The sequence below is a fragment of the Tursiops truncatus genome, chromosome 13 (genome assembly GCF_011762595.2).
Source record: "Tursiops truncatus isolate mTurTru1 chromosome 13, mTurTru1.mat.Y, whole genome shotgun sequence".
Lineage (NCBI taxonomy): Eukaryota > Metazoa > Chordata > Mammalia > Artiodactyla > Delphinidae > Tursiops > Tursiops truncatus.
In genome coordinates this window covers 76450036-76473096 of record NC_047046.1, presented here as the reverse complement: position 1 = coordinate 76473096, position 23061 = coordinate 76450036, and the positions used below count along the sequence as shown (strand labels likewise).

The 23061-nt window shown below is 39.5% G+C and overlaps 1 long non-coding RNA gene across 1 annotated transcript in view; it reads left to right on the top strand.

Annotated features, from left to right (window-relative positions):
• The window catches only part of LOC117307710 (uncharacterized), a 75800-nt gene extending 68184 nt beyond the window's left edge, over window positions 1-7616 (top strand). Inside the window, exon 5 of the long non-coding RNA XR_004521602.2 lies at window positions 7085-7616. This is a non-coding gene — a long non-coding RNA (uncharacterized lncRNA). The remainder of the gene's footprint in view (window positions 1-7084) is intronic.
• The last annotated feature ends 15445 nt before the right edge of the window (window positions 7617-23061 follow it).

Sequence of the window (23061 nt, the reverse complement as noted above, 5' to 3'; positions counted from 1 at the left end):
GAGTTTGAGAAGGATAAGTGTTAACTCTTCTCCAAATATTTGATAGAATTCACCTGGAATGTCCTATAAATATCAATTAAATCTATCTGGTCTATTGTGTCATTTAAAGCTTCTGTTTCCTTATTAATTTTCTGTCTGAATGATCTGTCCATTGGTGTAAGGAGGTGTTAAAGTCCCCCACTATTATTGTGTTACTGTCGATTTCCTTTTTTATAGCTGTTAACAGTTGCCTTATGTATTGAGGTGCTCCTATGTTGGGTGCATATACATTTATAATTGTTATATCTTCTTCTTGTATTGATCCCTTGATCATTATGTAGTGTCTTTCCTTGCCTCTTGTAACAGTCTTTATTTTAAAGTCTATTTTATCTGATGTGAGTATTGCTACTCAGCTTTCTTTTGATTTCCATTTGCTTGGAATATTGCTTTCCATCCCCTCACTTTCAGTCTGTATGTGTCTCTAGGTCTGAAGCGGGTCTCTGGTAGACAGCATATATTGGTCTTGTTTTTGTATCCATTCAGCGAGCCTGTGTCTTTTGGTTGGAGCATTTAATCCATTCACATTCAAGGTAAATATCTATATGTATGTTCCTATTACCATTTTCTTAATTGTTTTGGCTTTGTTTTTTGTAGGTTCTTTTCTTCTCTTGTGTTTCCCACTTAGAGAACTTCCTTTAGCATTTATTATAGAGCTGGTTTGGTGGTGCTGAATTCTCTTAGCTTTTTCTTGTCTGTAAAGCTTTTGATTTCTCCATTGAATTTGAATGAGATCCTTGCTGGGTAGAGTAATCTTGAATGTAGGTTCTTCCCTTTCATCACTTTAAATATATCGTGTCAATCCCTTCTGGCTTATAGAGTTTCTGGTGAGAAATCAGCTGTTAACCTTATGGGAGTTCCCTTGTGTGTTATTTTGTCATTTTTCCCTTGTTGCTTTTAATAATTTTTCCTTGTCTTTAATTTTTGTCAGTTTGATTACTATGTGTCTCAGCATGTTTCTCCTTGGGTTTATCCTGCCTGGGACTCTGCACTTCCTGGACTTGGGTGGCTATTTCCTTTCCCATGTTAGGGAATTTTTCAACTCTAATCCCTTCAAATATTTTCTCTGTTCCTTTCTCTCCCTCTTCTCCTGCTGAGACCCCTATATTGCAAATGTTGGTACATTTAATGTTGTCCCAGGGGTCTCTTAGGCTATCTTCATTTCTTTTCATTCTTTTTTCTTTATTCTGTTCCATGGCAGTGAATTCCACCATTCTGTCTTCCAGGTCACTTATCCGTTCTTCTGCCTCAGTTATTCTGCTACTGATTCCTTCTAGTGTATTTTTCATTTCAGTTACTGTATTGTTCATCTCTGTTTGTTCTTTAATTCTTCTAGGTCTTTGTTAAACATTTCTTGCATCTTCTCAATCTTTGCCTCCATTCTTTATCTGAGGTCCTGGAACATCTCCACAATCATTATTCTGAATTCCTTTTCTGGAAGGTTTATCCCTCACATCTTTTGTACCTCCATTCCAGCACCTTCTCTGTGAACCCTCCATTTCATTTCTTCCTTTCTCCTCCCCATACCCCACTCCCTCTTCCATCAATGCTGGGCCAACATAACCACCTCATATGTGCTCCCCTAATTTTGTACTTATATACAGACAGTAATTTTTTTCTAGTGAAAAGAGCACAAGCTTTGATTCAATTAACTACAATAAACCATAGTGATGAATAACAGTTTTTGAGTATCTACCATGTGTGTTCACTGTACAAAGCAACTTGCATGTACTATCTAATTTAATGTATACAGTAACCTTATGCATTAGTACTGCTATTAGTCCATTTCATAGAAGAGAAACCTGAAGCTTAAAGACATTAACGCATTTGCTCAGTGCTACACACTTAGCCAGGGTCAGAACTGGGCCCAGAGTTAAAGATATTTAGGTCCCCGGCTTTGTGCTTCAGAGTAGCAGGTATTAAGAGACACCCCCACTGGGGCGGAGGGGCCGAGATCGGCATGGGATGTGCCTCCATGCCCCGAGAGCAAGCACATTGTGCAACACATCACCTAGGTTCATGGTGCTCTGTTTTGCTGACTCCACCACCTTTATTTAAGTCTCCTTAAGCAATTTCAACCTTTTCCTGGCTGTGTCTCAGAGTATTAAAAGGTATAGGATGTTTGGCAACCAAGAATTGTCTTTTCTCCCCAGCCATGGAGAAACCAAGTTTCATTTTCATAAGGAAGGAGGATATTTTCATATTTGATCCTCATAGAGCATTTCTTGGTTTTCTCAACTGGATTATCTAGTTCTACTCCCCTTGTCTGAAGCCTTAAAATATTCTATTATTTCTCTTGAGACATTTATTATACTGTTCTTAGCATTAGTTTTTGGGGTGGTGTTTTCTTTATTTCCCTCACTGGATTTTATTCTATGCAAGAACTGGGACCACAATATTTTTCCTCTTTTAGTTTCCTGCAGCCTCTCACTATTCTCAGCTGAGGTCAATAAAGAAAATCCTGCATATTTGTACAGAGCAGGGTTTCCCAACCTCGGCACTGTTGGCATCTGGGAGGGAGAATTCTTTGCTGTGGAGACTGTCCTGTCCACTGTAGGCTGGTAAGCAACATTTCCGGCCTCTACTCCCTAGCAGTCCTCCCCCCAAATCTGAAAATAATGTCCCCAGACGTTGCCAAGTATCACCTATGAGGCAAAGTCACTCCTAGTTGAGGACCACTGGTAAAGAATATTAGCATTCAAAGGATTTCACATAAAAGATTAAAAGTTAAGTGAAAAAGATGAACAAAGGAGTGAGAAATAAAATATGGCTTAAATTAGTTGAATGGTGAAATTTTCAATATTTATTTGGGAAATTTAAAACAAGTCTCAAAATAAATGGAAGAAAGGGAACTAACATTTATATATTGTATCTACTAGTATTAGGCACTTAACTCCTAGTGACTCATTTAACGACCCACAAAATGTAATGAAGTAAGTTATTAGTAGGACTCAGGGAAGATCCTGTTTTCTCAGATGTTCTCCACTGAAGACTCACCATCAATGTAAAAATAAAAGAACAGCAGAATAGTTAAACCCATGGGCTATAGAGGTAGATAGTGGATTCCAAGCCTGGTTTTGCCACTTACTAGCTATGTGACTTGGAGCAGTAACTTAAACTCTCTGGGCTGCAATTTACTCACCCATGAAGATGGGTTTAATTAGAGCAACTGTTTCAAAGGGTTTTGTGAGGATTAAATGAAACAATGGCTGCAAAGTGCTTAGAACACTGCAAAAACTTGGTACTCAAGAAATATTAGCTTCTAAAAGTACTAACAGTACATATAAAGGCGCACATGAGTTGCTAGCTCATCAACTATAAGATATAATCCAATTTCTGAAGCATTACTATATATATTTATCATGTCCCTGAGAACTATTGATGTTCATCATCTTTTCCTGTCCTTATTGGCCATTTGAATCTTTTCTTTTGTGAAGTGTCTACTGTTTTTTAAAAATTGAGTGTTTGCAAATGAACTTTTATGAAACAGAAACAAACTCACAGACACAGAGAACAGACTCGTGGTTGCCAAGGGGTAGCGGGTAGGGAGGGATGGAGTGCGAGTTTAGGATTAGCAGATGCAAACTATTATATACAGAATGGATAAACAACAAGGTCATACTGTATAGCACAGGGAACAATATTCAGTATTCTGTGATAAACGATAATGGAAAAGAATATTTTAAAAAACACACATATATATGTATAACTGAATCACTTTGCTGTATAACAGAAATTAACACAACATTGTAAATCAACTATATCTCAATTTTAAAACATTGAGTGTTTGTCTTTGAGTTAATTGTCATTTCATATACAAGTCCTTTACGTAATATATGTGTACAAATGTTTTCTCCCCATTTGTGACTTGCCTTTTTGTTTTCCTAGCAGCTTCTTTCAAAGAGCAAATGTTTTTAATGCTGATCAAGTCCAATTATATTTTTTTAATTTATCATCTGTTCAGTTGGTATTCTAAGAAAGTTTTGCCTACCCTAAGATAACAAAAATTTTCTCCCACATTTTCCTCTGGATGTTTTAACTTTCACACGGAGGTCTACGATCCACCTCAAGTTAAACAAAATGTGGTAAATCTGTACAGTGGAATAGTACTCAGCATTGAAAGGGACAAGTCACTGACACACACAACTTTAGATGAATCTCAAAATCATTAGTTTGAGTAAAAGAACGCAGATACAAAAGAGTGGAGATTATCTCATCGCATTTATAAAACATATTCTAGAAAATGCAAACTCATTTATAGTGACAAGCCAGTGGTTGTCTGACAAGAGGAACAGAGGCAGGGTGGACTGCAAAACGGAATGAGGAAACTTAGAGAGTGAAGGAAATCTTTAGTATCTGGGATATGCTGGTGTATGCACAACTGTCAAACTGATCAAATGACTCATTTTAAATATGTGCAGCTTATTATAATTATGTCAATAGAGTCAAAAAATATACATTTGAAATCAAGGAGATATGGAATTTTGTTCAAGCTACTTGGTGCAGAATTAAGATTTTATATTCACACCATGCCAACCCCAGCATTTGTCTGACCCCTTATATCACCTGAGCACTCCATAACTAACTCTCTAGTATTGAGAGTTGGCATTGGCTCTTGATTGCTTGGTTTACATGCAACACCTGTCCTCTAGGGGTCAGGCTTGTCCCAGAAAAATAATTCAAGCTGGTAAATTCACTGGCTCACCCTCACTCTGGAAGGTAGCCTTAAGATGTATTGGAGGGAATCTGTGCATGTACGTATGTGCATGTGTGCGTGTGTGTATTTAATTTGCATCAAAACAAAAACTGGTGTGCTTTAATATGAGAGGCCGCTGCCCAGCCACTCTCAAAAAATAGCGTTCCCCTAGAGTAAGGATGGTGACAGCCAACATTTGATGGGAGACCCTTTTAGAAATGTCTCAAAGTGATCTTAAATCAGTAACCCCGGTTCCGTGCAGATTTTAAGCCACCAGTACTTTGGAAAAAGCAGGCACACCTAGCGATTCAGATTATTTTCTGCCAGAATGGAATGTTGGAACAATTTAGTGAAGAGCAATCCTTTACTGAGGGTGTGTTATGTACCTGGAACTGTACTACATGCATAATATGTGCTATCCCGTTAACCCTTGCGGCAATTCCCCGACTAGCTGGTGCTATAGTCTTCCTATTTTTACTGGAGAAGAAGCAGAGGGCTGGAGAGGCAAACTAAGTTTCCAAATTCCCATGGCATTTTCCCTTTCACAAAGTTTCTCAGGCCTTAACCCAGAATTACAGTTCATTAATAGAAGCAATTTTTGGCCATGGCTGAAGTTTTTGACCAGAGAGGTTTTCATAGCTACTCCTGTCACACTGAAGGACAAACAGAGGCACTGGATATGTCATCTAATGACTTCATCGAAGGCATTGATGACAAGCTATTTAAATTTGTAGATAACAAGAATCTAAGAGGAAAAGTTTGGATAATACATTCAGGAAATATCACATCCAAAAATATAAAATTTAATAGGGATAGATTTTTTAGTATTTTTAAATTTTATTTTATTTATTTTTGGCTGTGCCCCATGGCATGTGGGATCTTAGTTCCCCGACCAGGGATCAAACCCATGCCCCCTGCAGTGGGAGCTCGGAGTCTTAACCACTGGACCGCCAGGGAAGCCCCAGGATAGATTTTTAAAAAACCTTGCAGAGCTTTGCAAGAGTGATTTAGAGAGAGGATTCAAACATCTGAAAATGGGGTGATATTCTTAAGAGTATGAGTCTGTGACTCCTGCAAAGTAAAGGAGACTGCTGGCCCGGACTGGAAAGGGGTTACCCATCGCTCCCATTCAGGCTTTTTGGAGGAAGCAGGGTAAGGGGTAATTCAAAGCAAAAATTCTCTGTGATTCCCATCCTAAAGAGATTAGAACAGCCAGAAGAAGGATGGAATTTGGAACCAATCGAGACCCCTGATATGATCCAGATCTTTGAAGGGGACATGCCTATCGGGAGTGACATCCCAACCAAGCCTCTAAAATCCTGATTCCTGAATTGAGGGCCTTGCTCTCAATGATATCCATCTCTTTTTTCTCTTTTTAAAAAAATCCCCAAACTTGGTAGTACTTCCATTCCTTCTTCTGTGAAGCAAAGATGGTATTGTGGTTAACTAAAACTTTAGGAACAAAGGTCAAGGATTCTGATTATCTTAAGGCTGGCCCAATACATGGTTTAGGATTTAGGGGCTAACACTTATATTCCAAGGCACCTAGGAAATGTCCACCAAAAAGTTTGAAATTCAAATTTAGGAGTTTCTATAGCAAAGACTAATACGCAGTTGGGCATGACCCCATTTTCTCTACGCCACAGTCCCTCAGTGTGTGTTGAGACTATCTGATGCATTGTGGCGTAAAAAACATTTAAAACAGCTATTTTAGATTTTCAGTGACTTGCCAAGCTTAATTCTGGTTTGAAGTTAGCGGGCAAAGTGTCTATTGAGAGTTTAAAATAAGTGATCGAATGAAACAAAAAGAGGTGAAGAGAGGGGATATCCAACCTGATTAATTAAATTGTTTAATGGCTTTTGCCATCGGGCATCAACCCATCAGAATGACTGTGGATGTAGAGTTGGGGCAGGATCCCAGAGGCCCGCCTGCTGTAAGAGACAGTAGAGTTGCTGGATGACTAAGTGACTGGGAGTCACTCATTTCACGTGTACGCTGATGGGGATTAGCCAAACTGATGCCCACTGGGAAGGTAATTAATGTAGATCAAATGTAAGGCACAGCAGCAAACAGCCGGACCTGGCTCACTGGCTATCTTGATGATGAAATGATATTTTCAGGGCATACTCATTCTACAGTTGTTTTTTTATTTTAATATTATTGTATTTGAAAACTGCATAGCAATTGATGAGACTGCACAGTAACAAATTAAACAGTCCTGGGCACTTTGGAAAACACCATTAAATAAACCCAACTGAAAAATTCTAGTAATGACTCAGTTTTTTAATCAGAAAATTAGACATTTATACTTAGAAAGTATTTGTAAGAATTCCTTTCTACTGCACATATAGGTAGACCGGTGGTTCTCAGCCAGGGGTGATTTTGCCCCCAGGGGTGTTAGCAATGACATTTTGGACAGTCACATCTTGTGAGGAAGTACTGCCATTCATATCTAGCAGGTAAGTGGCAATAGATACTGCTATATAGCTTTACATCTTTCAGTGCACTGCAGAGCTCACCATAGCAAAGAATCATCTGGCACACGGCGTGGGCAGTGTTGAGGCAGAGAAAACCTGAGCCTTGAGCAGCAACCCCTTTATGAGTAACCATTTGGAAGCTACAGAAGCATCAAAGAAAACACCAGGCGTCAGTAAGAACTCATGAAATGTCGCCTCCTAAGTTAAAAAGAGTTCCAAATTGATTCTCAAGCATTTTTTTGTACGTATTGTAGGAAGCAAATACATATATTGACGTTTTTGAGAAACAGATCTTTTCACTGTGGGAGAAGGGATTTACAAATAGGAAATGGGGCAAGGTGAGGAAAACACCCGCGGGGCTGGATTTCACTTGTTAATATCTGTGTGAATACATGAAGATATCATATTTATTATATTATATATCATATCATATTAATTTTCTATGTCTACTTACTGAAAAGTCTTAGAAATGAAGATATCCATAAAGGCAGGAGCACTCCCAAATCTTGTTTTCTAAATACATTCTCTGCTAAAAGGAACTAGAGCTTCTCTAAGAACTGGCCGATTCCAGGAATGGGACAAGGAAAGCACAGGAAAGCCTGGGATATCTTGTGGGGCGTCGGAGCATGATGAGGCCATGTGCAAAGGACATGGGATCTGGCTTGAGGGAGCTTCCAGTGGCCAGATTTCGAGCAATTTGTACATGATAAAGAATAACAAGCTGAGCTTCCCTGGTGGCGCAGTGGTTGAGAGTCCGCCTGCCGATGCAGGGGATACGGGTTCGTGCCCCGGTCCAGGAAGATCCCACATGCCGCGGAGTGGCTGGGCCCGTGAGCCATGGCCGCTGAGCCTGAGCGTCCGGAGCCTGTGCTCCGCAACGGGAGAGGCCACAACAGTGAGAGAGGCCCGCGTACCGCAAAAAAAAAAAAAAAAAAAAAAAGAATAACAAGCTAATGGATGTAATATCTTGAACTAATTTTAAAAAGATATAAATTAATGAGAGAGAAAATACTGTTTTTAGAAGAATGCTAGCTAAATAAACATAGAAGGAAGGGTGGGATTTTAATATATGGTTTTATGATCTTTAATCCCAAATGAAGTTGTTGTTTCCAGGAAGGATCTTCAACGAATGTTAAAACCACTAGATGTTGGGGAAGAGTGTACTCACTGTCTCAAAGTATTGCCCCGTGGGTTATTTATAAAATACAGTAGAGAGATCTGTCAATCCCTCCTTCACGTGGTGATCAAATTAGCTCCACAGAGCAGACAACCAGACATCACGTGCCCCCAGTGTTACACATCACCCGTGTAATAATCTTGCCAAAATGTTTACCCTGAATCTACCATGAGGAAACAATTTAAAAAACCAAGATGTGGGACTTTATACAAGACCTCTGCTCTAGACCCTTCAAAAAAAAGTCAAGGTCACGAAAAAAACCAACAAAACAAAACAAAACATCAGGAACAGATCCAGATTAAAGAGATTAATGAGACACCACCAAATACAATGTGAAAACCTTGAGAAAATGGAAACATTACCATATATTATGTAATACATTTCATTAAAACTAATTTTCTCAGTGTGTTAATGCTGTTCTGGTCTGAAAGGAAATGTCCTTATTCTCAGGCATATTAAAGGATTTAGAGAAAAGTGTCATGGTGTCTGCAACTTACAATCAAATAGTTCAGGAAACATGTAGATACATAGATAGATGATAGATAGGTAGATAGATAGATAGATAGATAGATAGGTGGATAGATATAAAGGATATGCAACAAAATGTTAACTTTGGTGAATATGGACAAAGAATGTGCAGATGTTCATTATACAGTTTTGAAACTTATCAAAAATAAAAAAAGGAAGATTTTACTACAGTCAATGGCAGTTGGAAAAAAAAATGGAAGTTTTTACCTTTTGTTACAACCATTACTGGTAAAATATTTTTTCTTCAGCTCTATATGTTTTGAAGGACTCCAATGTACAGACAAATGCCTTTTTAACATAGAGGATAGTGCTTTGGATGTCCTTTCTGCTATAGATGGTTTGTCTTAAGTTTCAAAATATAAAATGAGATGTTCAAACCCCTGACTAAGAAGCAACTTTCGAGGGCTCCATTTGAGACACACAGCTTTCCCAGTCACATTGGTTGGGCTGCAGTGACTTACCCAAAGGAAGGGTAATGAACATGATATGATATCATTTACGGTATATATACACACACACACACACACACACACACACACACACACACATATATAATACAGTCATATACATAGATATGTGTATATATATGCATATATGTATACACACACGTATATAAATATAAGATTTTTTTCTAGATTGTATGATGTATTAAAAATAGGTGATGTTCCACAAAGATTATCATAACGTTCAGGTGCTCTACCACTTTGATAGGCTGGAGAACCACCAATACAAAAGTATATCGACGTGTATATCAGCGCTTCTCAGCCTGGGATCTATGAACAATTTAAAGAAGCCTGGGAAATTGCATGTAGAGTTTTGTGTGGATGTGCATGTGTGTCATTTTTTATGGAAAAGTTTGATAGCTTTCATCAGATTCTAAAAGGAATATATGACTTTAAAAAGCCCACTAAAATAGAAGGCATCCCACTAACATACAGTATATTTATCGTAGATTTATGCTAAGCGTGTGTTCTCTCAAGCACTCTGCTTCGTCACTGTATGGCATGCCATGCTTAACTCATGCACGCTCTTGAAACAAACACACTGCTTTTCATTAAAATTAAATCATTGTGTCAACCAAAAAGGAATAAATTTGAATTTTATCTTGTTTTCATATTTCCGCCCACCATCCTACAGTTGGGTGTTTTCTAATGATTTGATAACTTTGAAGAATCCTCAGGTTCAAGTTCACTGAAGAATTCCCTCAGGAGGACATTTTTGTTGTCCAGCGTTTCCGCCTACTTATTCTTTGAGCCTAACTCTATTTTTAAAAAACTTTTTAAACTTCTACATCTTTGCATCTAGCAGTTTCCAGCTATGAAGTAGAGAAAACTCAGTTTTTATTCAATAGAATTGCTGTGATTAACAGAAGCAAAGTAATAACACAGTATGAAGAATTTTTGTTTTATTTTTTTACACATAAAATGAAAGTATGTGCACATTCTGTCTTAAATCAGCAAGATTCCTTTTGATACCCTTTCAATTCTGTATGTCGGGGTGGAATGAGCAACGAGGAAGAGGGGGCTCCCTGACAAGATACTTTACCCAGAAGCACTTTTCTCTTATTCTTACCCAGAGGCTATGACAATGCTTCATTAAAGTGAAATCCAGTCTTTATGCAGCGGTGTCATCCATTGTTCCTAATCCTCCCTAATCTTGTCTGATTCTATATTTTGTCAATGGGTAGCCGTGCCCACTTTATGCTACTGGATGATAGGTATTTAAAAAGTATGGTTAAAAATAGGACATTTAGGGCCTGAATAAATCATGTACTTGAAAATTCTCTTTCCCATCCCAATCCCTATATTCTATAAAAATACCGTATAAATTGTAACTGAAATGAACTTTTACCCTGAAAAATGATACGGCCTCAACTAAAGTGGACGTGATCGTCAGTATTACTAGGGAATAAACTGCCTTAGTACAGTCTTGATGAAAAAGTGCTTTGAGAAAAAAATTTGACTGAGTTTTCCCACCGCTTCTTCTTGTCTATACGCCTAAGTAGTCCTACCCAGTTCCCTAGCTTGGCAAAGTATATGACAATAATAATATAATACACATAATAAATAGTGACCTTGTAATATATTATAACAATATATAATAATATAACAAGACTGAGTATATAGATTCTTATTTACAGATTCTACTAGAGCCTGTTGCAAAAAAAAGAACTATGTGAAAAACAGATTCTCCGAATTATCTCTACAATCTGTATGCTAAAGGAGAAACTTATATAGTTTCAAACATCCTTCCTCACTTTAACTAGTACTTTATTAACTCACATACAGCGATAATATAACAAAACGAACATTATAACTGAAGTAGGGATCGCTGGAAATCAAATTCATATGCTGTCACTGTTTGTTTAAAATGGTCAGAGACAGACAGAGACTCAGAGAGAGACAGATAGAGATAGAGAGACAGACCATGAAATGAAGGCTGAGGTCAGGGCAGGAAGTGTTCTCAACTCCTCAGAGGAGCTGCATAAATCCAAGGTATTTGCCTCATTTTGTCCTTCTTCTTTTATTTCTTCTGTGTTTCTTCATAGATCGGAAGTCCTAACCAATTTTAGAAATACCAGTGTCAGCTTCTGACCTAAGCACTCATGACCGAGATAAAATTATTAATTAAAATTGGAAGCAAATAAATGTCATGTCTCTTACTTGTGTCTTAATCATTGTTCTCCTTATTGCTTACTCTTGTAGTTTCATTGCCTATACAGGTATATACCTCAGAGATATTTCGGGTTCAGTTCCAGACCACCGCAATAAATCGAATGTCACGACAAAACGGGTCACAGGAATGTTTGGGTTTCCCAGTGCATATGAGTTATGTTAATGCTACACAGCAGTCTATTAAGTGTGAAATAGCATTATGTCTAAAAAACCCAAAATATACGTATCATAATTAAAAAATACTTTATTGCTAAAAAATGCTAACCATCATCTGAGTCTTCGGTCAGTCGTAATCCTTTATCTGGTGGACGGTCTTGCCTCCTTGTTGACGGCTGCTGACTGGTCAGGGTGTTGGATGCTGAAGGCTGGGGTGGCCGTGGCAACTTCTTAAAATACGGCAACAGTGAAGCTTGCCACAGCGTTTGACCCTTCCTTTCATGAACAAGTTCTCTGTAGAACGCACTGCTGTTTGATAGCATTTTACCCACAGTAGAATTTCTTTCAAAACTGGATTCAGTCCTCTCAAACTCTGCTGATGCTTTATCAACTAAGCTGACATCATATTCTAGATCCTTTGTTGTCATTTCAACAGTCTTCACAGCATCTTTTCCAGGAGTTGTGCTTTCACCACATTTGGTGCGTCCACTCCCCAGTGACAGACACCCAATGGCCTCCCTGTCCACACCATCACAAACACTGCTAAGGGGCGTAGTCTCATACACACTCCCTTACCCACCTGTGTGGAAATTTCTTTGTAAAGGAAATGACTGTATCACAGGGCTCACATCTATGCCAATCACCATACATACATTACTCAGAATCTGCCTTGCGGAATGGCTGACGTTACCCTAGTTTTGCAGATGAGGCAATGAGGGCTTGGGAATTCATACAATACAATTGGGGGAGCCATGATGTAAATATGGGTCCATCTCTTCTGAAGCCTAGGCTCTTCCCACGTGCCACCATACACTATTCATATAAGCTTTTATTTGAGAGAAAATGATCTTATTTTTATTGTACTATGATTATTATCCCTATTTTATAATGATAGCATCTTACCAGAATAATTAAGAAAGTTGTCCAAAATATAAAGCATTAATAGGCATAATCAGATATTTGGCAGTTAATAAATACAGTATTATTTGCCTCACTTCACAGTTAGATCTTATAGCTTTTCAAGCATTTAGATCACAGAACCAAGAAGGAAAACTCTAGGCTCAGGTTTTTCTTTAAAAAATATTAGAAATACATAATTAGAATCAATTCATGAACTTTGTTATTTGACACGTTTATTTGCAAGACAGTTTCAACTATCATTAACCTAGCACTTGAGAACTCTACTTTCTTCATTTATTTTCCAAAATTCCACCTTCCTGTTAGAGGAGTTTTTCCACAACAGTCTCTGTATTATTCTTATATTCAACTGATTTTATGCAGTAACCTTAATTGACAATTTCCTCAACCTGGGTGACTGTCTGTGTGTACACAGGTGTGTGTAGATGAATTTACAGAATTCTTGTTTGTTGACTATTCTAGTTTTCATTACTAGATTTAACATTCCTTGGGAGCAAGGAAAATTTACCTGTGAAATTATCAGTGTTTGCAAAATCACCCAGGAATCAATATGTATTAGCAACAGTGACATTCTAAATATTTCACTATTTCTGGTCTAATTAATATTATCCAGTCAGTTTCAGGAAAGAGGAACCCATAGAACACAGAAGCCCCAAGGCACATGGGATCCCACCAAAGATGCTTGGAGCCCAGGGAAGCCTTCACCCAGTCAGTGGGGGCAAGTTAGAAGTGTCCTTAGACATAGAAGGACTTCACATTGAGTCTCAAAGAGAAAGAATTGCAGAAATGTTCCTTTAATGTACCTTTCCGCCTGCTTTTAAGGTAGAAAAATCCCTCCCAAGCAAAAGAGATGTGTCATCTGGAAGCTGTCATGGGAGAAAAAAAAGAGGAAAAAAAGGATGCCCAAGGCTCCAACTCTTCTAGGTTGAGAAGGGGGATTTTTGTTCAGGAAACAGGAGGAGAGAACATGTCTTAGAAGGGGATATTGACAACTAAAGGATTGCAAGAAGACACAGGGCCTGGGTCTGTCCTTTTGGGACAAGTACATCTCCAAGGGTGGCTAAGACACCAGGTTCTTACAACCTGGCACAGAGCCTGTGTAGGTTCTTAACCATTTCACAAGAATTAACTTTTCTAGTGCCTCCTTCCCCTTCCCTAAACCAGGGCTAATCTTTTACTCTCATGCTCCGTCCTTCAAACTTCATTTCATAATATGCTCATTGATCCTAGAAGTAGTAGGAACTTCAGAACGGTCACCCCATCACACAAACATAAACCACGAGACTTTACATGCATTTACAGAATTCACCCATTCTTAAGAGACTAATTTTAAAGCCATAAGAAGAAGCTGAGACCCAGGAAAGTAAAGGAATTCTTCCCAACACATAAAGTTATTAATAAGGCCAGTCCAGTGGAGTGAAGGTCCTCTAAGAAGTGCTTCGTCACACAGAGGCTTCAACCCTACGTGACCAGCTCTGTTTTGAATGAGTTACTAGGGAGTAAGTAGAAAATAGCAACAGAGTTCTGTTTTGCTAGACAAATCAGGGATTTGAAGTCAATTTAGCCTGCCTCAAGGATTTTAAAATGCACACTATCAGTGATATTCAGATATGTTAATGTAAGTATATATTAACAAAAAGCCCCCCTCAGTTCAAGAATAAGCTGCCCCCTCGTTTTGGCTCATTGCAAACCTGTCCCAATGCCATATTTTACCGCTTTTATCTGTTCCCCTTTGACAAGAAACGAGCTGCAATTATAAAGCACAGCTACTTCTCTTTACCTTTGTTGCTTTTCGGTGGTGAGGAGGACAGTCTGGCAGGAGAGATGGCAGCCGCGTCTCTGAAGAGGAAATATAAAGTCTTTGCTTTCTGCCTCTCCCTTTCCATTTGCGTCCTTAGTGATTCAAGTCTACACCTGCTGGGCAGAAAGTACAGCTCTGAGGAGGAAGTCCTTTAAAAGCCACCCAGAGCTGCGTTCAGGAGGCTCTCAGGATGGCCAGTGCTTTGTGGAGAAGCACTGAGTCCCTAACCTTCAGCTTTGCTAGGGGAAGCATTGTCGAGCCTATCCTCTGTTCAAGAAAATAAGCTGTCTTTCTCAAAAGAATCACTTGAACTCATGCAAGCTGTCAGTGCCACGCTCAGCGTTCGAAGGGTCGCCTGGGTCACGTGCATGGCACAGAGCTACTCGGCAGGAACGACTCCCGCATGACCCACGCTGCCTGGTCCGAGGCGCTTCATCCCGAGATCTTCCGAGCTCTCTTGCGGAAGCTTCAGCACTGCGGAGCTTCAGCCGTCTGCTGGCAGGTGATTCCTGTCCCATAGAAAGAACCCAGGAGTGAGCTCAAGCAGGAGTTATTCTGTGGTTTTCGTTTAAAAGCTTGCTAAGAGCCACAAGCCACCCCATCTCAAGTGAGTTAGGAGGTATGATTCAGTACCAGGTAAGAGAGGCTAGAGATGGGGGGCGGGGGTAGGGATGAAAGCTAGAGACAAAAAAATGTTTGGGGTTCCCAGTAGCCAGAATCAGCTCTGTGAATCAAGCGCAGCTCCCCAGGGCTCCTCCTGTCTGTGTAACACACAGCCCACTTGGCCGTGTAACATCCCAGGTTGATACCACTGTCCAAACTTAAACAGTAAAGGCAGACTGCACTGCACTTGACGACATGAGAAAGCCCTTCACAGCCAGGGATTTTTCTCTTCATCCTCGGCCTGCGACATGTCCTCTCTTAGTCAAAATTAAACCGGTCTGCAAGACACAGACTAGAAAAATTAGGTTTAAAATTATGGCCCTGCTATCCACTGTGCCCATAAGATTCTCATAAAAATACTTGTATTCAACCAACAGCACAGAACTAAAAAGAGTCCCAAATCTGCCCCGTCTCTCTCTGCTCAGAGCAAGTGTTTTCTGATGTGAATCCATTCCAGTTGGGGGTTTCTGTCATTTGGAATCATCCTATCCCTGGTTAGGGCTGATTCTCCACCTCTTCATCTTGTTCTCAACTCTTTTTTTGTTGTTGAAGTATAGTTGATTTACAATGTTGTGGTAGTTTCAGGTGTACAGCATAGTGACTCAGGTATAAATATGTATATATAGATATATACACATATATGTGTATATGTAGACATTCTTTTTCAGATTATTTTCCATTATAGGTTATTACAAGATATTGAGTAAAGTTCCCTGTGCTATACAGTAGGTCCTTATTCTCTTCTATTTTGAGATCCGAGAAGAAAATGATGATTTTCTTAGCTTTCTTGCTATCTGAGAATTGGGCTGATCAGAGAAGGTCTTCTTCATCCTTGGTCTAGATTGTCCCTCTGTCATTTTCCCAATTGGAGGGGCCGTTCTTTCACTCCTTTTGAGCTTTCCTTCCAGATGGAAGGACGTCCATTAGCATAACCTTCTGTGATTCTCTTTACTCTTTCCCTCACTTCTCCAAGTCTTGCATGCATGTAGTCTATTTGGGAAATTATCTCAGGGAATAGAAGCAGAAGAGAAGGGGGAGTGAAGCAGGGAAAGAGGAAGCTAATACAACGGTTGTTATAAGCAGGCCACTGGTACATGACCCCATGGACCTTTGGAGGAATCTTATAACATGTATCTCAGAACTGTCCACCCAGAGGAAAAATGAAGGAAGCACTTATCTACTGGCTTTCCTCCCCATTGGTCAAGGATGGTCCCATGGGAGTTCCCTCAGGTTGCTCCTGAGTGTGCAGCAAGCATGCACATCCCACACCAAAGCATCGGAAAAGCCCTGGAGCTAGAAGCAAAGGGAGAGGAGGTGCTGTCAGGGTGCCATGCACAAAGTTACTTAAAGCCTGTGCAGAACTGGTAGCTCACTAGCGTCTAGATTCAGAGGTGGGGAGACAGAATTTGAAGTAGCTCACAAGAGGGGTCCAACACGTCTAACCCATGACACAGCCTGCTGGTGGGTTTGGGAGAAGAGCTGCCCTCCAGTTTCCTTACGTGGGCACTAGCTGTTCGAATGAAGCCCATATTCTAGTGTATTCCTCCTGGCCTAGGTTTTCCTGGGGCAGCACCCCACACTGAGAGTGCAGCAACCCTGTGGTTAGGTTGTACATCTCTGTCTCATTCTCAGGACCAGGATCGGAAAACCCATTGTTGGCTCATACTTAATCCTGGCTTTCATCCAATCTTTATCTGCCATACATATTTGGTTCTCCATCTGCCTGAATCCTTCTACTTTCTCTCAATATTTTTTGGGCCTCGGGTGAGGTGAGAGGGTGGGCCTCCTAGCCTCGGACACGGAGCATGGGCTGGAGAGCAGAGCACAGGCGGGATTTCTACCTCTCCCTCTCCCTCACCTTGGGCAGGTACCCACTAGTGTCCCCCGTACCTGATAGCCTTCTTCAGAAGTTCAAGGAGGAGAATTTCAAGAAGGAACCTGGAGGTAATTAGGAGGGCATAAGTGATCTTAGTAAAGTGTGCTTGAATGGTGTTCCAAGCGAAGGATCTAGGATGCAAGGCACTGCAGAACAAATTCAACAAGCACCCTCCCTTGACGTAAAGTTGTGACATTTGACAACGCTGGAGGAAGCAAAGCTGAAGAGGTTTTATATCTGCAACTTTAGCCGATTCTGACAGGGGAAAAAACACAATGAATGGTATGTATCCACAGCCTTCCTGCCCCCCTGTCTTCCCAGAGGAAGGAGATCAGAAGAGCAGTTGAGACAGGACCACCTCTGTGGCTTCAACAGGGACAATGGGTACGAAACAGAGAAGCAAAAGAGTTACTGTGGAACTGAGAGCCTCTGGTGGGATGAAACCAAAAGCAGAATGGATTTGGACAAACAGGAGCCTACTTAGACTGACTTAGTTTTTCCTGGACACTTAGATGGGAGCACCTGCTCTACGTGCGGGAAATGGCAAGGGGCCAAGAAGGTTGATTTGGAGGAGTTTTCATTTGCCTTGTGAATGTCATCCCCATTTTTAGGCTTGTAAACTTTAACAATTAAAAATACAGGATGCCCGGTTAAATTTGAAATTCAGGTAAACAGTGAATAATTTTCTAGTATAAATATATCCTAAATATTGTATGGGAAATATTTATACTATGTCGAATTCATATTTACACTAAAAAATGTTTTCATTGTTTATCTGAAATTCAAATTTAACTGGGTGTTCTGTGTTTTATCTGGCAACCCCACCTCTCTGACTTTTTCTTGAGAGACTGTAGTAAACAGATAAACTTACTGACATTTATTTGAACTAGACACAGAATTAAGAAAGGTCCGCAAAGCAGCCTGATGTGACTCCGGGTACTAAATTTATGTACTAAAGGGAAGAAAAAAATGGACAAGTGGCTAGCCGCCCCTGCCCCAACACAAGAGTGGAGTAGAGAGGATGGTTACGTATTTAAATAAATTTGCACATAGAAGGATTAAAAGTTTTGTCGAGATTGTTCATGCCTCGTGGTCAGGGACTATGTCTTTTGCTAAATGCCTGACATTTAGTAAGCATGCAATAACCATTTGAGAAACTAAACTGTTCATCTTTTTATCGAGTGGAGGGGAAAGGGATGCACTTTAGATTGGGATGAGGCAAGAGATGAAGGTTTGCAAGGGCTAGTTTGGAAAACTGAAGAAAATCCTGACCAAGAACATACACAAGGCTTCTTCACCAACCGTCAGTTGAGGTTGGAACCCCACGTGATTCGTAACATAAAGGGAAAATAATATTGCAACAAGTACATTTTGCTGTGATTCATAATTTCCCACCTCCCAGGCTTCCCAAATCCTTCGAATGTAATCTCCACAACCAACCTCCATTTTTTGCCAAAGTTTCAGTCTTCTTTCGGGACATTTTTAAAAAGACAGGACTCTTTCAATGAAACACTAAACACTTACTTTCCCATCCATAAAGCAACTCTTTCAAAAGAATCCACATCACTTGACAATCAAGAGCTTTCAAACAACACCTACAGCGCTTTCCACTTAGTCAGAATAGCTCTTGACAAAGACCCGGTGGCAACAAAATGGGAAGAGTGTGAAGCACAGACCCAAGAAAAATAATTGAGAATGCTTCTGTCTTATATTCCAGGATGCACAGAAAGAGCCTCTCAACAACAAGAAGCAACTCTCAGTACCAGAAGGTGGATATTTCAAGTCTTGGCTAGGCCTCGATACTTTAGTCTGTACACTTACAATAAGTCAAGAGGAATTCACTACTTGAAACGTAAACTAAGAGAGAATAGGTTTTTTTTTAAATTGTTTTTAAAAATTGTATGTCTCATCAAAAGCACTATTAAGAAACTGGGCAAACCACAGGTTGGAGGGAAATATTCACAAGGCACATACCTGGAAACGTGTTTGTATATAGAATACACAAAGAACTACAACCCAAAAAGTTAAGGATGAATCAAATGGACAAAGTATGTGTACAAGCACTTCACTGAAGGATATGTATGAATGGCCAAAAAGTATGTAACAAAGTGTTCAGCATCATTAATCATCAGGGAAATGCAAATTAAAACACAAAGACATACCACTTCACAGCCATTAGAATGAGTAACTAAAAAAGAGTGACTACACGAAATATCGACGAGGCTGTCTCCTAGGCTGCTGGCGGGAATGTCAAGTGGCACAAGCACTCTGGGAAAAGTGCTGGATTCTTAAAAAGTTAAACAGGTATCTCGGCTAGGATCTAACAGTTCCTCTCCAAGGTATTTATCCAAGGGAAATGAAAACATATGTCCACAATAAGCCTTGTACCGGAATGTTGATGGCAGCTTTAAGCATAAGAGCTAAGCACTCGAAGTCCATCGAGAGGAGAAAGTGTAAACAAACTATGGTGCATCTATACACTGGAACACGACACAGCATTCAAAAGGAACAAACTACTGGTGGTACACACATCGCTGGATCAATCTGAAAAGGATTATGCTCAGTGAAAGAAGCCAAAACAGAAAACAAAAACTAATATATAGGCAAGAGCATATGGTAACAAAAAACAGTGGTTGTACCTCTAGGGGGAGGTTGACTGGGAAGGGGCGTGAAGAAGCTTTTTGGAGCCATAGAAATGCTTCATTTCTTGATAGGGGTATCGGTTGCATATGTGCAGGCACTGATCAAAACTGATTAAACTGACTGATCTGAGCCTTTCACTATACATCAGTAATAGTGTTGTATTTTTTAAATAAATTTTTATTGGAGTATAGTTCCTTTATAATGTTGTGTTAGTTTCTGCTGTACAGCAAAGTGAATCAGTTATACATATACATATATCCACTCTTTTTTAGATTCTGTTCCCATATAGATCGTTACAGAGTATTGAGTAGAGTTCCCTGTGCTATACAGTAGGTTCTTAGTCGTTATCTATTTTATATATAGTTGTGTGTATATGTCAATCCCAATCTCCCAATTAACCGTTTTTATTTTGAGATAATTGTAGGTTCACTCACATGCCGTGGTAAGAAATAACATAGATTCTGTGTATCCTTTACCCAGTTTCTTGAAATGATAACATCCTGCAAAACTCTAGTACAATGTCACAACCAGGATGTTAACCTTAACAAAGTCAAGGTACAGAATATTTCCACCACCACAAGGATTCCTCATGCTGCCCTTTTAAAATCATACTCACTCCACCCCAGTCTCATCCGTAAACGCTGGTAACCACTAATCTGTTCTCCACTTCTGTAGTTCTGTCATTTCAATCATGTCATATAAATGGGATCATACAGCATATAAATCTTTGGGAATTGCCATTTTTCACTGGAGTTTCATCCAGGTTGTTGCATTTATCAATAGTTCAGTCCCTTTTATTCCTGAGTAATACCCATCATATGGGTGTACCACAGTATGTTTAACCACTCACTGGTTGAAGGACATCTGGGTTGCTTACAGTTGGTAGATATTACGAATAAAGCTGCTATAAATATTTATGCACGAGTTTTTAGGCGAACATAAGTTTTCATTTCTCTGGGATAAATGCCAATTTCTGGGTCACATGGCAAGTTCATGTTTAGTTTAGGGTTTTTTTTTTTTTTCTAAGAGACTGCCAAACTGGTTTTCAAGAGTGGCTGTACCGTTTTGCATTCCACCGGCAATGTATAAATGATCTAGCTCTCCACATCCTTACCAGTATTTGGTGTTGTTGCTACTTTTATTTCAGGCGTCCTGATAGGTGTGTAGTGATATCTGTTTGCAGTCTTTGTTTACATTTCCCTAACTGTTAATGATATGGAACATCATTTCATGTGCTTATTTGCTCTTTGCATATGCTTTTCCTTGAAATGTCCTTTCATGTCTTTGCCCATTTTCTAATTGGGTTGTTTTTGAATGTTGAGCTTTGAGAGGTGTTAATATATTCTAGAAACTACTGAATTGGATACCTGGTCTTTTCATCTCCTTCATATGGACTTTCACAGAGCAAAAGTTTTAAATTCTGATGAGGTTCAGTTTTTTTCCTTTTATGGATTATGCTTTTGATGTCAAGTCTGAGAAATTTTTGCCTAGCCCTACATCCCAAATGTTTTCTTTTTTCTAAAAGTTCTATAGTTTTATATCTACATTTAAGACTATAATCCATTTTCAGTTAATTTTTATATGAGGTTTAAGTCAAGATTCTTTCCTTTATTTTTGAGAGGTGTGTCCTACGGATGTCCAATTTCCCCATCATCATTTGTTGAAAACACTATCCTTTTTCCATGGAATTGCTTTCAAACCTTTGTCGAAAATCTACTTTTTGTCAAAAATACCACATGGTCATGATTACTCTACCTATACAATGTCTTACAATAGGGTAGACTGGTCTTTCATATTTTATTCTTCCTCTTCAAAATACTTAGTTTAAAATACATCTCCAAAGGGTGTTAGGCTTAAGTTTAATTTTTTAAAAAATAATACTCTTTCAGGCAGAATTTACAAACCTGGAAAAAGTTGCTAAATCTTAGTGGCCCTGACACAGTCAAGAAGCACCTGGAAAATATATTGCAAATCCTAGTTTCTTGCACCCGGAGAGGATTTGGGCATTGGCATTAGGACCTCAACCACAAAGCTTCCCTCTGCCCACGGTAGAAATTGACTTGAAATATTTCTTGTAGGGCTTCACCAGTTCCACGCAAGTCAGGGCATGAATGGAAGAAGGCTCTTGTGGTTCCCTAGTAGTTCATGTGTATAAATTACTTCTCCAATGTTGTGATTTCTTACCCTGGTGGCCCCCAGTAAACCTCCTGATATTCATACCTTCTGTAGTCTCTTCCCCTGTGGCTTGCTTTAAACGTTAGAATGTATCAAGAATGATGTTTTGTACTATATATATATATATATATATACTGAAGTCAATTCTTTCTTTCCTATATATTAGCAAGGAGCAATTGGAATGAACCCTAATGTAAACTATGGAGTTTATTTGTTAATATGTCAATACCGATTCGTTGAATGTCACAAACATACCACAATAATACCAGATGTTAATAATAGGGGAAACTGTGTAAGGAGGAGACAAGGGTATATGGGAACCCTCTGCTAATTATCCTTTATCCTAGGAAATAACTCTTTTGCCATCTACAGCCCCTAACTTTCATTCAGCTGCCTTTCACTAGAGTGGTGGGAGATTGGGTCTGAAATGAAATGGGACATCCGTGGTGCTAAAACTGCATATATTTGATGCATCTGTGGAACCACATTAACCCCTCCTCTGATAACCTCCAGCCCTGAATTTTAGAACATACCTGTTGGTTTGACTTACCAGGGCTGATCTGCTTCCTGAGTTTCTCGGTCTCTCAACAAATCCCCTCCACCCTAGCCTGGCACCGCCCTCTCCATTTCCATATTCCTTAGAGACTGCAGTCCACAGTGTTTGTGTCAGTGGGGTTGGGAGGCAAAGTTCAGCTTCTCAAAGAAAGTCTTCCCCAGGAAATACACAACTAGACACGTGGGAGTTATGTACAGGTGCGCTGTTAGTTTTAGGTTTTCAACCTGTGTACTGAGTGATGCTGAGAGCAGGAAATAGTGAACATGATGTGCTCCTATTATCAGAGGTTTGTGTATACAATAGAGTCTTATTTGGAGAGTTTAAAAGTAGAGGAACATTTCCAGGGCTAAGATCCAAAAGGGAGCATCTGGGGCAGGAAGGGAAAAAGGTTCTTTTTAGGGGATGTGATGGGTGGAGGTTGGTATTCAGATCACAGAGGAAATGCACGGTCACTAAGCAGTTTAATTACTGTACTCTTTTTTAGAGAGATAAATATAAAATGTTTAACATATCCACTTGTAAAATGAAAAAAGATTCAGAACAGAATACTTGATTTAATAAGCATAAGGATACTAAAAATTTCTACAGTACAACCAGGCAATAAAAAAAAGGGTAGAAGGAGCAGGAAGTCAATGTGGAGGGATTTAAACAGAGAGATAAGGGGGAGGGGAGAGAAGGGAGAA